The sequence below is a fragment of the Pipistrellus hanaki genome (genome assembly GCF_964339955.1).
Source record: "Pipistrellus hanaki genome assembly, chromosome: 4".
NCBI classification, from domain to species: Eukaryota; Metazoa; Chordata; class Mammalia; order Chiroptera; family Vespertilionidae; genus Pipistrellus; species Pipistrellus hanaki.
In genome coordinates, this window is record NC_140506.1 from 21,024,228 (window position 1) to 21,036,282 (window position 12,055).

The window sequence follows — 12,055 nt, forward strand, 5'->3', positions numbered from 1 at the left end:
GATAATATGAATGGTGCTAAGAAATATATAGATTTGTATGTTCTATGTCACAAATATACATTTTTAAGAATAAAAGTCTAATAAAATATGCTAATCCTTTCTTCCCAAAGAGAGTGAATTTCTGAGGAAGAAAGCATGGTAATTTGTAGATGGTTATCATAGCAAAAGGAACATCAGTTGCAAATGCCATGTTAAACAAATGAAATACAGTAAATTAAATGGAACTACTTTCTGTAACACTTTATGCCTCTATCTGTTAATTTTGAAAAAGGCACCATAGTGAGGCTCATTTTAGTACAAACTCATATTATGCAGATGTACTACATTTATTTATTTGTCTTTATGAAAAAAATATATAAAACTTTATAGCCTGCCCCAATTCTGCATGAGGCATAGTATGAAAAGCTTTTCTGTACCAAGCTTCCCCAACCTCCTTGCTCTTTCTTCACATTTTCTCTCCCCCCTGCTACCCAGTGTTTCAAACCTGCTTTGAACTCCAGGAACAAGGGAAGGAAGTGTCCTTTCTTCTCCCCTTTATAGTTTTGACCCATCTCCTCCAACACTTTCTAAGATATTATTCTGTCAATTATGCCTGTCTTCTGTATCTTCACCATCCTTGGTGGCTCCTTCCCCTCAGCCATTATATAAACAAAATAACAAATCTCTTTTCTATCTTTAAGAAAAAAGAGCCTGTAACCTCATTCTTCTCTGGTTAGAGACCTATGTATCTCCTGCTCACCGCTGAGCCCCTCAGTGTTGCCTCCCTTCAGAGAGCTACTCACTACTCCCACATCCCTCTACCACCCTGCTAACAGTGCAGGGAACAAGCTCCTAATGGCCAAATTCAAGGCTCCTTTCATCCCCAAATAACTTGACCTCTCACAGTCTGAGGCATTGCCTATCAACTCACCCTTTTCTTTTCAAAACTCTTTCTTGTTTCTTCCAGTTCTCCTTCTAAACCTCTGACCACTTCTAAGTGCCCCACCAGACCCCTCTCCATGCCTGTGCCATAAACATTGTTGCTCCTCTGGGTCCTGTCATTGGTCCTGTTCTTTCCAGAGATTTTCTTCCTCACTCTGTCCATTTCATTTCTACTACATCCACTTATCCCTAACCCTACACCCACTTCGGAAAATCTGTTGCTTCCCAGGATCCTTTCCATGGAGTTTTTTTGTTTTCTCATTTATAAAATGGCATCAATAAGAATTACTACACATTAAATTGTGAGATTATTAGTTAGTGCATGTAAGGCACTTAGCATGGTGCATGCCACATATCCACAATCATTGACAATTGTTTCTATAGTCTTTGATATAACTTCCCTCTGGATAATTCCAAGTATAATTAAAGACTATAGTAACTCGAACACCTCTATACCAATTCTAGAATCCCTTTACTCACTGTTATGCTAAGAGTTGTTTTCTCTTTATCTAGGCAGCAAACCTCAATAAATGATGCTGGATGGTAGACTGGACTTCAGATGGTGAGCACGTAATAGAATATAGGGGCACCTGATATAGTATTACAGTTGCCATACTGTGAAGTTGTACACTGGAAATTTATATAATGTTATTAACCATTGTTACCCCAATAAATTTAATTTTAAAAACATACTGTTTATAAAACATTCTTTTAAGAATAGGATATACTTGTATGCATGCCACTATATTTAAAAACAAATGAAAGACATAAAGATGAGAGAAAGAGAGAGAGAGAAAGAAAGAGAGAGAGAGAGAAAGGTGAGAAAAGTAAAAAGGAAGGAAGGAAGGAAGGAAGGAAGGAAGGAAGGAAGGAAGGAAGGAAGGAAGGAAGGAAGAAGGGAGGGAGGGAGGGAGGGAGGGAGGGAGGGAGGGAGGGAGGGAGGAAGGAGAAGACTATACAAAGTTGGACGAGCTAACAAAAATATTTAAGATGAAGATGCTCACAGTCTCTTGGGGAAGCTGGACAAGTAAACAGTGGTAAATGGGTCTGTACAGTATGTATATAAAATCAAGGTAGCCTGTTCTTTACCTCAAATGAAAAATCTGGCAATCATCCTCTACTTGTTGCTATCATGAGTATAAGATAGAAGCAAAATGAATGAGTCAGGAAACAAAATAAAGTCCCGAGAAATACTTCTTTAAAAAACTCTTAAAAGCCACCCCCTGCTCTCGATTTGACTTTTACAGCTTATATCACCAAATCCTGTTCTATACTATTTGTCCATTGCATCATTTTTTCTGGCATATAAATATAATTCATTTTGTTTTAAAGTCATTTAGTGGATCCCCACCATCCAATTTTCTTGAATTAAATCTGTAGAAAAAGTAATTTTATGTTTTCAGTTTCATCTGACCTACACATGTCTGTGCTCCAGACAAAAAGAATTGTGTTCCTGGAAACATTCACAATTCACCATGCCTCAGTGCCATTGCATATATTTTTTCCTTGAATCTTTCTCTTCTCAGGAAGACCAAGGGTGCTCTGACCTTTATGGTAACCAAATTAATTACTGACAGTGTTAGGTGTTCAGCAAATTAAAAGACAGAGCCCACATAAGTAACATCAAGTCTAATACCAAAGCTAGGGTAAGGTGGTGAGGTTAGTGTATTCTGGCAATGATAAGGTTCAGAAATGGTGATGGATTCCAGAGTAACCAAGAATACTCATGGTTTATTTATAACTCATCTTTTGTAAATCAGCTTGTATCTGACTCATAGATAAATCTTCATTCAATGGCACATACCTAACTTCTGTCTAGGGAAATTTTGCTAATCTTTTATAGGTCTTCCCATCCCATCCTTTCTTGTGAACACTTCCCTAAAATCTCCCCACTCATGTAGGCAGAGTTCATTCTCTCTTAGGCACATTATTTTCCAGAGACCCATAATTACTTTAGTTCTTATCAAATTGTATGATTGTTCATTAGTTTCACGTCTGTCCTTTTAATTTGACTAGGAACCCAAATAAAAGAGACTCCATTTTGTTCATGATAAACATGGTATAAATCTTTGGGGGAGGGATAGGTGAATAAGTACATAAACAAACATCCTCTTCCTCCCTGTGCAAAGGGTTTATGTTGAGAAGATTGTTGGCATAGGTTTTTGCCCATGAAAATCTCTTCTGAAATGGAAAAAATTCAGATGTAAGTACATACCTAGTTTGGGGACTGAATGTCTGACATAAGTCTAGCTCCATGATGTGTCATATTAGCTATATCTTAAGAGTGCCAGAATGTCTTCCTTTTCAAGATAACTTAAAAACAAACAAGATTTCTGAAGCAACCCATTCCCTTAATTAAAAACTATGAAGCTTTCATGATGACTACATAGTAAGGTATAGAAATACTGATATACACTGAAACTAATTGAATATTGTATGTCAACTATACTTTCATAAAAATGTAAAATTATAAAGCTATTTCATCATTATAAATAAAAATGTATTGGAACTACATTTTGAAGTTAAAGGCAAATGTCCAAAGTCAACTAACTCTTATGTGAGTTTGTTGTTGTATATAGTGTCTTTCCCCTTCTCACAAATTATTGAACCTCCAAAGTCTTGTTAATTTTTGGTTGCAAAACTGTAACAACTTCTTAGCCTTTCACACATGCTTTGAGTATTCATTTGCTGATCTTGATGGTATCGTGCAAAAAATAAATAAAAACTGTGTTAAATTAGTCTCAACTCTTCCATAGAACTTCAGTAGGGAATTGTAATGCAGCTGCATAATACAATGTTGGAACTAAATTGCAGTATCTTTTTTTTAAAAAAAATTTAAACAAGAAAAAACTGTTAGGGAAATGTCCTCTCAATTCCTTCAACTAGGCAATTAGCAGATTTCCACTATATGGCATTATGCTCATTAACATTCTTGCCATTGTCTGTAACCTCATTTGTTTCATTGTTTGCTTTGCATTTGTCTTGCTGAAATATTTGCCTTTTTCTTTTTCTTCCTATTTCTTCTGCAGCTTTGCCTGTTCCTGTTGGTTTCAGCAGAATACTCCAGAAAGTTAATGAGTAAAAATGTATTTATAAGAAAATTTATAGATAACTTTTCTCTAAAAAGAAATATACACATGAGGCCACTTTCCACTGATCAGGAAAGTTTTGTAAAAAAAAAAAAAAAAAAAAAAAATACACCTATTGAAGTCAATATCTCCCTCATTCTACCAGTTTTATGTCAAAAGGGAAGAAACAATTGCCAAATACCTGGACTTCCTGTTTGTTTACTAATGAAAATCTTCTTTCTTGAGTGTATAATCTGAGTGATTAGTCAATATGATATGAGCTTTAATTTGTCTATTTAAGATAGTAGGTTCGCACAGAAATATCCAAACCATCTTATCTGCTTCTCCTTGTGATCAAATTGTACACATTTCTGAGGGCTCATACATATTGAGTTTGGGGACAAAAGAAAAGAAGTGAGGTTGTCTTTGCTTAAACAAATGTGGCTGACTAAAACATGCATTTAATTGGTGCCCTTGATTTCATCATTATCCTATATAATAAAAGCTAATATGCAAATTGTCCTCTCGGGAGTTCAATCAACTGCAAGTTTTAATGCTCGCTATGATGTATGCTGACCACCAGGGGGTAGAACAGAACAAAGGAAGGCCCCGGCCAGTAGCCAGCAGCCAGGGGAAGGAAGGCTCCAATTGGCTCTAATCTCCAGCCAGGATCGGGCCTAAACTGGCAGGTGGACATCCCTCTCACAACTGATGGCTCCCAACTGATCACCTGCCTGTCTTCCTGATTGCCCCTAACCACTTCTGCCTGCCAGCCTTATCACCCCCTAAACTAAGGTGACCAGATTGTCCCGCTTTTGGCGGGACAGTCCCGATTTCTAACAATTTTTCCCACGTCCTGCGTTGTTTTAAAAAAGTCCCGATTTTTGGAAAGAACCTTTCCAATCTTTCCAAATATCGGGACTTTTTTAAAACACTGCAGGATGCGGGAAAAATTGTTAGAAATCAGGACTGTCCCACCAAAAGTGGGACAATCTGGTCATCTTACCCTAAACCTCTCCCCTGCCAGCTTGATTAATGCCTAACTATTCTCCTACCAGCCTGATTGCCCCTAACTTCCCTCCCCTGCAGTCCTGGTTCCTCCCAACTGCCCTCCCCTGCTGCCCATCTTGTGTCCACATGGGGGCAGCCATCTTTGACCATATGGGGACAGCCATCTTGTGTGTTGGAGTGGTGGTCAATTTGCATATTACTATTTTATTATATAAGATAGCATAAAAGATATTAGCAGCTTTATTTAATAAATAAGAAACTGAATCTCATCTAATTTAAAATATATTTTTATTTATTTCAGAGAGGAAGGGAGAGGGAGAGAGAGATAGAAACATCAATGATGAGAGAGAATCATTGATTGGCTGCCTCCCACAGGGCCCCGATTGGGGACTGAGCCCACAACCCTGACTGGGAATTGAACCATGACCTCTTAATTCATCAGTCAATGCTCAACTACTGATTCATGCCAACTGGGCTAAATCTCATCTAATTTAAATAATGTCTGTGAGGACTGGGGTAATAGGTAAAGCAAAAACTAAAGGGGGGGATTGTAAATTGACTTCAATGTTGACCCATATTTTTTCCTATACATTAATTTTTGGTAGACATTTAATAATTATCTGTGTAAAAAAAAATAAAGAAGTTAACCTCTCTGCCCATTACATCAAAGCAGATACAATCTCAAGTAGAAGGCTCCTGCAGTCTGAAAGTGTTAAAATATTGCCTTTATCAAAAGCTTTTGTACTTGGATGCTTGGCAAACATCACAAGTATTCCTTGTCCATCAAAATCACAAATACCATTCAAGCAAGAATAGTGGGTAATATTACCAGGAGTCTAACATAAGCTCAAAAAAGAAGAAAAGAAAAGGGGGTGCACAGCTGTGCCTCTCCTCCTCAGGAGTCATAGCTCTTTTGAGTTTTCATCATAGACTCTTCCTAGGAGGTAGGTAGGGAAATGAAAGTGTCATTATTCTTGTTTTACTTAAAAGAAAACAAAAATCAAAAAAGGATTTACCTAAAATCACACAGGCCATTAAGGAACAAAGAGAACTCAATTGCTTTCTGCTATCCTTCCCAATAGGTTATGCTAGCACCTATTATGTAAGTGTGAACAATTAAACTGGAGAATGGCTCAAAAGCAAAGGAAATCTCCTTTAATTTGCTGCTCCAACTATAAAAATAAAACCATGCTGGAGCTCCACTATAATGTGATTCGCCTTGGCGCAGAACTTAATAAAAAAAAAAAAAAAAAAGTTCATCTTTAGAATTAGCTTCAGGAGCTTGTCCACCAGAATTCTTAAGAAGCTGCTCAAAGTATGAATTTTACTCACCTTTGAAATTAAGCCCAGAAAATGGCCACAGAGAGAAGTAGCAGCTCTTTAAAGAAGCAAGCACTCAACACTTCTGCTACTTTTTCAAACCTGTATACAGAACTCATTTTGTCATCGCCATTTGACAGTATCGAATATCAAATATTATCATACATTATTTACAGTTGTAGTCACATCTGTAAAATTGGAAAAAATATTTGGCCTCATAGGATTATTATAAGGATTAAATAAGTTGATATTTTAAAGCACTTAAATACAAGTGTTTGTTAAATTTAAAAAAGTAAAAGTGTATTTTCTTCCATGCTGTGCTTTCAGTGTTTCTCACTGTAAAATGTGCCTCTTTTTAAAATGACTTGAGTTGTTTTTTTAACAACTGAAAGGTAAATGGAAACATTGAGAAAGAGAAGTATTTTTAACATAGGTCACTTAAGGATCTAATCCTACAAAAAAGAAACTCTTTCTTGTGCTGTACAGATTTTTTTTTTTTTTTGACAGAAAGTTGGAAGAAACTATTTTCTTTATAAATTTCCAGGAATGTAAATGAAATAATGAATAATTAATTGGAATTTCTAATTAAATGTACACAGAGCACTGGATACTCTATTTATTTATTTATTTATTTATTTATTTATTTATTATTTATTTATTTATTTGGTCATCCAGTAGAATTTCCAAGAAGTGGCATCCCCTTACACAAGGGTCTAAATGCAAATTAATTATAATTCTGATGGCATTGAATCAGAGTAGAAAGTGACACAAAAGTGTGAAGTTTCCTTGAATGTCCCTGAGGGCTTAGAGGTGTAGAAGCATTGAATGTATATAAATAGTACTAGAAGGTTGCTGCACCCTATTTTCCTAAATTAGAAACTGACAGGACAAACCCAAGAAGTAGCCTTTGGCTCTAGTTGATATTCTAGGTCTACAGTGAGCTAAGGAGGCATGACTCAGAGCTAAAAAATAAATGACAAGAATATATTCAGATAAGGAAATGAGTCAAAAGCAAGTCTTCCTACTTGAAAACTTGGTCCACTCAGGTCACTATTATAAAATACCTCAGACTGAACGGCTTGTAAACAACAGAAATTTACTGCTCACTGTCTGGGGGCTGGAAGTCTGAGATCCAAGTGCCACCATGGCCAGGTGAGCGCCCTCTTTGGGATTCAGATTTCTCAGTGTCTTCACATGAAGGGTTGGCTGTGATCTCTTCTTGTAAAGGCACTAATCCCATTCGTGAAGGCTCCACTCCCATGACCTAAGCATCTCTCAAAGGACCCACCTCCTAATACATACTCTTTGGGGGTTAACATTTCAACATATGAATTTGGCAGGGATACAGACACTCAGACTATGGCACTCACTCCAAAGTAAAATATTAATTTAAATTATGGTTTAAGCTTCATTTGCATTCTAAGTGGCTGAACCGTGCATGCTACAATACATAAAGACTGTCCTAAATATAAAGTGCTGTTACCCTCCCAATTACACTACTTCCTGGACAGGGAAACGAATAGTATCAGGGGAAAGACCATAACTAAGACTAAGTTACCCAGACCAACAAGCAAGTAGAATGGGTTCAATTTACAGTTCCATTTCCTTCCTAATCATCAAATTAGGGATCTGAGAAAGCTACTTTTAAGTTACAAATTGAACCTTTCCTACCTCGGTGTGCCTATGCACCTCACAGTTTTAGCATTACGAGGTCCCAATTAGTAGGATACTGCTGAAGATGCAGCAGAAGCCAAGGCCATTGCTGACTTAAGGAACACTTTAAAACATTATCCCCACAGAATATCTTGAGAGACTGCATGTCAGTCATTAAAAGGTTGTGGGAAATAAATAGTTCAAGTTTTGCATTCACACTAACCTGGATTCAAACATTGACTCATTTAATTGCTTGTAACATCTTTGAACATGTTTAGACACCGCTTTCTCACCTGTAAAAAGTGAGTAATTATTTCAACCGCATTACTTTGTGGGGAATACATAAGGTAATTTACGGTAATTTACGGTAATTTAAGGTATGTGAAGCCTTCATAATGTAAACATTCAATAAAATGGAAGGCCTTGTTATTGACCTAAAAAAGGAACAATCCAATGTCCTTTAACCATAATAGTCTCATGGCAATGTGTATGAAATGATAAAAGCATTTCACAGATTCTGGTTGAAATTAAAAGTGTTTCTCCTCTTTAATTAAAGGGAGATTAGATAAAACCCTAGATTATGGAGTCCTGCCTCCAGATATCTGTGTTTAATACCTGCAAAAACTTCTAGTAAAAATGTCTCTCTTACCAACCTTGCTGAACATGTTATTACAAAAGCAGTGGCTTCACTGTACTTCTAAAGCTCTTTTTAAAATTATTTCCCTAAAATTTTACTCAAAGGTATTCACCTCACTGTTAATAAGGTATCTAGTTAATTCTGTCGTAGTACTACTAGGCCTGCCTATTGCTGACACCCAAAAGTTAAATTACTCTTTTCAAAGCATACTGAACCATATGCTTGCAAAATCATTGCATGCACCATTTTCCCATCAATCTTTCAAGTCTGAACTTCTATTATTAATCTATATCAGTGGATATAAAAATGAAGTCATTTTAACAAATTATGTCTTTACAAGTCAAAATACCATTAGTTAATATTAGACAAGAGTATTTTACAAACTTACATTACGTATTACCTTGCAATTTGAAACATTTGAAACATTCCATTTCATATTTGTGTGCATTGATTTTAGATAACTGAAACGTCACAGAATTTAACAGCAAATATTAAAAATTTAATTTTGTACATTGGTTCCAACTCACTCTATTTAACCATCTATAAGGCTCATGTCATAGTTCAACACCAAAAATATCTATGAAACTGTCTATCCAGTCTTATTCAGATCTTGGGATGATTTTCTTAAGGTAGAAGTCTAAGAAAATGCTTTCTAGATTCTACTTCCAGATCTTAAATGGAAAACTTATTTTGGCTAATCAAACTATGTAAAAACTTGGGTATCACCTTTTTCTTTTCATTGAACAGATTTTCTTAAAGGAAAAGAATCCTTATAACATGAAGGCAGGTTGTCAGTCTTTCAGTTACATTTATAACACTGACGCATCAGAAGTATCCTGTCCTTCTTTTTAAAATGTTTAAGAGCAGCTAGAAAAATGGTTTATTTATTACTCAAAATAAGGTACAAAGGGTTGCAACAACAAGCTTCCTCATACACAAGTTCCAGTAACTTCTCAGTTTTTCAGCCATGTCCAGCATGAACGGATTCAGGAACAGACCTAGAGCTACATTTAGAACTGCAAACGCAGCAGGCCGCCCCTCCCAGGCCTGCTCGGGGCCAGACTCTCCACCCCGGACCTTTGCAATCACTCCTCACAGGGTTTAAAGCCACATTCCAGTTTCCAGAACCAGTTACCATCCCAGCTCTTCTCTTCAGAATGTACAAAGTTTAGAAAAGAACATGTTTGTCTTGTCATTTTTAAGCAGGGTTTGTATATATCACATGTAAGAGCACATTCTTTGAACTAGAAACTTTTCAAAAACCACAGGTACTTTCAGTATCCTGTTTGTTGGAAGAAATCACATTAAAAACAACAACAACAACAAAAAAAAAAAACCTAAAACTGAAGACTAGTATCTCTGCTTCTTTCTGTCAGAATCATAGGACTCATCAAACCACATTTAAAAACTAGGCTTCATGCATACGAATGGCCAGAGATAGGAAGTTTTACAGAGCCATTAACATCATGGAATACAGTAAGCATTGGCTAGACTCAATAGGAGGCTAAGAGACTTTCCAAAGAACATGATATTTTTCCAGGCTCATAAAATGTTAAGCAACATGTCACCCTTTAGTATTGTCTCCAGACATCCCATCCTAACCGTTCCCATACATACCCATCCCATGTGGCCCACACAGGTCTTCCCCACACAGAAGTTCTCTATACCCCTTCTCCCCGCCAATGCTGATGACAGCTGCTCTGGTTTTGCTGATGTTCCCTGGAGTCTTGACACTTTCCTAGAATGACTGAGGACATGTTTAGCTACTGGGCTTGAATGCACATGCCTATTCCTTCGTCCAAAGTGTCGTCATTTGGAGAGGGTGGTCAGGTGTAAATTCCCCTGTGCTTTTTATCCCCTCTAATCAGGCACCATGGCCTTTCAAAGAGTAAATCTATTGAACTCTGGGGATTATAGTTGACCAGGTGATGAGTGCCCCTCCACCTTTATGCTTTCAGCAAAGATAGTTCTTGAGTCAAGCCTTGTTTTAAGAGCACAAAAACTTGCTATTATTTTCTCAAGAGCCAACCCTGGAGTGACGTTGTGTATCTTTAAGAGAGTGGAAGGTGTCAGCCAAACCAGGACCATGAGAAGACATGCTGACCCTCTTTCCTGCCAGCTAAGGCGAGTCCTAGGCTAGAATAGAACTAAGGCAGCCATCCATGGAGGACATGCACATATCTCCATTTTGATTTGATACAAGCAAAGACGCCTCTGTTTTCTGACTAAAAGTTCAGAACTAGGCTTCATAAATGCCTTTTGCACATCTCTATCAAAGTAGGTATCTTCTAATCTAATACCCCCAAGGGCTTCCAGGCCATTCTAGATACTGTTTTTAGTCTCTGGGCTGGTCATTCAACATGATCTGAGCTAGAGATTTTGAGCCAGTTTACAACAGGATGAAGGGAAGATCATGAAGCTGAAGTCATTCAAAGCAAAATTTTTTTCACGTCCCTCTTTCTGCCACTGGACACGGATCTTTTTTACCACAGAGTAGCAGTGGTCTGCTGGACCACTAGAGCACTAGAGGGAGAGTTTCCCTTTTACTATGAGATATTTGGAAAACATATCAGGCTTCTGAAAGCCATAGGAATGGTGTGTGTCCCATAAAGTCCCATTTCATATTCACAAATGAAAAGAGCATTTGGCCCAATGAGCAGAGTAATGGATCTGACTCCACCTGTAGGTCGAGCATTTCCTGTGACATATACAGCAATATCTCCTGCAACTACCAGGTCAGACCATGCATCCCAAGAACTGGACTCAATCTATTTCACAGCATTGAAGACAGTGGCTCTTCCTCCATAGCAGGCATTTGTGGTGTCTACTCCTTCTATATCTGTGTTCCCAGACTCCTGAAAAAGCTATGTCAAATTAGTCTTCACCAACTTTGATTTCTCACTGATTGTCTCTGTTCCAATTTCTAGCCACCCAATGCAATAATAAGAAAGGCTATTTCTCTCCATAAGATTCTGCACTAGTCATGCAAAGAGAATTGATATCTTCTCTATCTACGCAGAAACCCATCCTGGTCTTGTCCACGCCAATAGTACACTTTCCAGTGCCTATACCATCCATAGTATTTTTCCAACTCTGCTTGATCAACGTACAGAGAAGGAAAATAAATCTCAAAGGCATAACTTCTCATATCTTTTGGCCAGAAGGTTTCTGCCTTCAAAGGAAGTGACCCAGGCATGGTGAAAGACAGAGAACATCAGTCTCAAAGTCTGTCACTGTTTCCTCCTTCAGGCAGCAAAGGTGTCGATACAGGAGAGAAAAAAATGCTTTTCTATTACCATTTAAATTACAAGTCACTTCCTTCTTATATAAATGTAATTACCACATTTCCGGCGTATAAGACGACCCCCTAATTTTACAGTTAAAACATAGGTTTAGGCCTATATTCGCTGTATAAGACTACCCCCCCCCCCCCCCCCGACTTCCG

At 37.5% G+C, this 12,055-nt stretch overlaps 2 long non-coding RNA genes and 1 pseudogene across 3 annotated transcripts in view; 1 reads left to right on the forward strand and 2 right to left on the reverse strand.

Moving 5' to 3' along the window:
* LOC311621527 overlaps positions 1-12,055 on the forward strand; it is a 1,687,340-nt gene that overhangs the window by 1,601,147 nt on the left and 74,138 nt on the right. The gene's annotated exons all lie outside the window — the stretch shown is intronic.
* The window catches only part of LOC311621526, a 484,022-nt gene that overhangs the window by 397,828 nt on the left and 74,139 nt on the right, over positions 1-12,055 (reverse strand). The gene's annotated exons all lie outside the window — the stretch shown is intronic.
* On the reverse strand, positions 10,522-11,812 carry LOC311621015 (hydroxymethylglutaryl-CoA synthase, cytoplasmic-like; annotated as a pseudogene). The gene has a single exon. The product of its transcript is annotated as a hydroxymethylglutaryl-CoA synthase, cytoplasmic-like (transcript).